Source organism: Lampetra planeri, chromosome 40 (assembly GCF_965212315.1).
Source record: "Lampetra planeri chromosome 40, kcLamPlan1.2.h2, whole genome shotgun sequence".
NCBI lineage: Eukaryota > Metazoa > Chordata > Hyperoartia > Petromyzontiformes > Petromyzontidae > Lampetra > Lampetra planeri.
The window spans coordinates 3,345,137-3,349,265 of record NC_136146.1 but is presented as its reverse complement, the minus strand read 5'-3'; the positions used below and the strand labels follow the sequence as shown (position 1 = coordinate 3,349,265).

The 4,129-nt window shown below is 42.1% G+C and overlaps 1 long non-coding RNA gene across 1 annotated transcript; it reads left to right on the top strand.

Moving 5' to 3' along the window:
• The first annotated feature begins 872 nt into the window (after window positions 1-872).
• LOC144731673 (uncharacterized) lies at window positions 873-2,695 on the top strand. Its single transcript, XR_013588002.1, has 2 exons — window positions 873-1,261; window positions 2,175-2,695. It is a non-coding gene; the product is annotated as an uncharacterized LOC144731673 (long non-coding RNA).
• The last annotated feature ends 1,434 nt before the right edge of the window (window positions 2,696-4,129 follow it).

The following is a 4,129-nucleotide window of genomic DNA, read 5'->3' as shown; positions in this document are numbered from 1 at the left end:
TTTGCGTTCTTTTTCCACTGGCACACTGTCTTAAAAAATATTTCATCTAAGTTTCCAACAAGCAGTAGGAGAAATTAAACCAGATTTTTCACAAGTTACACAAGTCGTGATTGGGCATCATTTTATTTAACCAGGACATTGGATAAACCCACTGGGACAAGTGACGCGTCATTGCACTTTTTTGCAAGTGCAACCTGGGTTCGAGTAACTCCGTAATTTTGGAAAAAAATGTTTTATTTGTATAGCAAATGTTGTATTTGTATGTGAGCTGCCCAATTTTTTTGGAACGTGTAACTGTTCCCAAGTGTGTGTATCGGGTCCGGGATCGCAAAGATTCGGTCGGCTAAGTAGCAGCTTTTGTCCCTCTGGGATGTGGCTGACACGGGCACCGTGGTGACCTCACCGTCACTGAGTGGCGAATGTCCGATATTAGTATTATTGGTAGGGGACGACACGAACGCAGGGTGCATTGTCCGTTGCAGCTTGCGATGGTTATTGCTACATGTTGTTTTTCATGTAGCTTGATTCCCCATCTATAATTGCCTAATTATTTAACTGGCTAGTTGTATAGAGCAGAGTTTATTTAGAATAACTTGTTACTTATTTCATGTAAGAAATGTATTAGCTGTATTTTAAGGAGGCTACTTTGTGAATAATCTAGATTTGAAGTGTTCGTGACTGCAGGGATTCATACTCTTTGGTTCTTTCGGTAAAGTCACGTGGGTAGAACATACAATAGGCTACTTTGTGATTATATTCATAATGTAGCATTAATTACACGTGCGTTTTTTTGCCCACTCGGTCTATCGTACATGCAGAGCAACGACTTAAATTTCACATTCAGGTGGTTAAGTCCGATGACCGCATCGGGAGCAGCAGAGTGTGTCGTTGCGATGTCTCCATGGACCAGGTGTGACGTCGCTATGTTGTACGGTCTGTTCATAGATGGCCAGTCGCACACGTGGGTCCCGATTTCAAGGTGGACTATGAGCTTCGTGACAGATCAAAACCCCGGGGATCTTCTGCCTCGGCTCTGTCACCAAGGCGTTTTTGAGTTAGTTTGAACTCCATTTGGCCCTCCAAGCTTCAGAGTGATTCGGAGGCATGGGACATCGGACCAAAGCAGAGAGGCGGTGAGAATTGGCACCAATATGTTTTTGGCGAGTTTTCTATATACAGGTAGTCCCCGAGTTACGATGCGACAAAATTGCCATCAACAACCTAACATCGTTCAAGTATGCAGACGACGGACATAATCTTGGTGAGTACAGTACAATGCTACGTTACGATACGTTCAATGCATGTATGATACGTAGCTTTAGCGATTTCATTTTAAGGTTACCACGATACGTTCAATGAATGTTAAAAGTTTTTTTTTATAGCAGATAGGATTGTTTCCTGAAAAAAACTTTCTATTAAATTGCAGTTCATATAGGTAGGTTAAGAATTTACGTTGTTTTTTTTACTTCACATTTTACTGTGCAATACAGTATTGTAATGAATAAATACAGTATATAGTTTATACAGTACGGTACTGTATAAATTGCTCTGTTTTCTAAATTATCACCATTCTTTAAGACTCCTGGGTAGGCTAAGCCATCTTCGACTTACGATATTTTCGACTTACGATGATGGGGTCGTCGTAACGCATCTCCGTCGTAAGTAGAGGACTGCCTGTATATAGGTTGGCTTTTAATCCTATATATAGTTGTATATATTTTTTTATTTCCTATATATATATTTTTTAATATATATATAGGTTGGCTTTTTTGTCCACCGGTTATCCCATACGCCGAATGATTACTAAATCCTTTATATTAAGTTCACTTGCTTGCTTGCTTGCTTACGAACGTGCAAATCTTTCGGTCGTTTTTTAACCCACTTCCCGTGATCCAATCGAGCTGACATTTTGCACACAGACTCGTTGTGCGTGACAATTTATTTTCGTGAATTTTTTTTCCAAAATGTTACACTTTTTAGGAATTTTTTTTTATATTTAATTACCAATTGCTTAATGGTGGTAGGCAATCATCTGACCCATAGGTGGCAGCCATCTCAAGCCAGAGGACGAGAGGACTCTAGCCGCCACGCATATAAAGGATTTATAGTGAAAAACTTTGTTTTTACGGGTTAATTTTTTTTCACCACCCCCCCCCCCCCCCCCCCGATTACAGGCACTCGCCTCGCGTTTGAGCCTCTCCAGCAGGGCCGGGGGCGCGTGCCGCAGGAAGAGCTGCCGTGGGACGAGCAGACACTCGGCACCGTCGCTGACGAGCGCGAAGCCACTCTGCGTTCCCAGCAGCGCGTCCACCAAGCCCTGGGCACGGCACCCATTGCCGCTCCGTCACCATCGTCGTCATCGCTATTGTCGTCATGAATGCCGTCGTTGTCGCCGGCGTCATTGGTATGTTTTCGAGCTTCTCGCGATCGTCATTGTCATTATCTGTCATCGCTGCCACTATTGTCATTTAACAATTCCATTTGTGTTGGTGCCATCAGCGGCGCCGCCATAATTAACAAATATCATTGTCCTTATCGCAAGTTTAGTCATTATCATGCATGTCATCTCATTGACGTTCATATACAGGGATATACAGGGTGTCCAAGAAGGTATGATCTATTGATTAATTCAAATGTGACCGTAGTTCCATTTGCATGGAATACGTATGTTCAAAATAAAGTGTTTTTAACCAAATGACTCGAGTGATCTTTGACAGCACATACCAGACTTCTCCCCAAACGAGGAATGTCGAATTTCCACCATGACTTTGAGTTGTGTTTTTAAATGATTTGGGAGCATTAATCCCTGTACTGTGCGCACATTCGTTTAGCACGGTTGGCTACATGCGGTGAGAAAGAGGTTCTACGTGTATACCACTAATACCCCCAATAAAAAAAGACAATACCACATCTCATTGTTTTCAGTAGGTGCTTTCTAAAGTGCATTGAAGGCCAGTTGTAAATGACACCCTTTTCCTGGCCTTAAAATGGTCACGTTGCTTTTGAGTCCTGCATCTTCTGTGAAGTCACCTAATGCACTGCAATCATTACGTGTCTTTTTAGTGATGGCCAACACGTGACTGTGTGTGGCTGTTCGAAGCAAAATCATGAACCGACTCGTCAAACTTTGCCGCTGAACTCACAAATTCGCGTCCTTCGTCGAGGGTGTCCACTCGGATAAAAACCGTCCTCGTGTGTTTCCCTTCGTGGGCTTTGCGAACTGTCAACGGCATTACGCAGGCAACAGCACAACGGCAACATTTATCGGCGACACGGGAAAGACACGATCTGCTGGAACTCGAATCAAAAGCCACGAGCCCCACATTTCTATCTAAATTACCCACTTATTGTAAAACTATAAACTATATTCTTGGTTCTTTCGGGAAAGTCACGTAGAAGGGAAATAATAAAATAATACTAATAAAAAACAATAAAAATTCTCACGACGTTTCGAATGCAACACAAGAAAATGATCTTGCTGTAGATTTTCTTGCTGTGGATCTCACACCTGATGATGATTGCTTGTGTTGCAATCGAAACGTCGTGAGAATTTTTATTGCTTAATATTTTTTTATTTTTTTATTTCCCTTCTACGTGACTTTACCGAAAGAACCAAGAATATGAATCCCTGCAGTCACGAAAGCTTTAAATCTAAATTTAAACTATAAACTATTTATATTTTACCAGGTAAGGCCCACTGAGTTATATAGCTCTCTTTCAGGAACGATCTGGCCACAAATGATAGCTCAACGAAGTGGCTTATGTGGATATTTAGGGCAGCCAAACACTATGAACGCATGTTTCTAAACGTGGAGGGGAAAACCAGAGAACCTGGATAAAAATCCACGCGATCACGGGAAAACATGCAAACTCCAAATATACAGGCATCAGCGTTTGAATCGAACCCACGACCTCTATACCAGGCACGGTAATTAACCTCTCACCACCGTGGCATGATGCGGTGTTCTACATTTGTAAGTAGATATGCTCCCTAATTGATGGCAATGTAAATGTGAAACAACGCATAGTGTGACAACTTATAGCGGGCGACTTCTGTATATCAAACCAAACATCCCAGGGTGAGACCCTCCTGACAGTGATTGTTGAGACTCATTGTGGCTTAACAAAT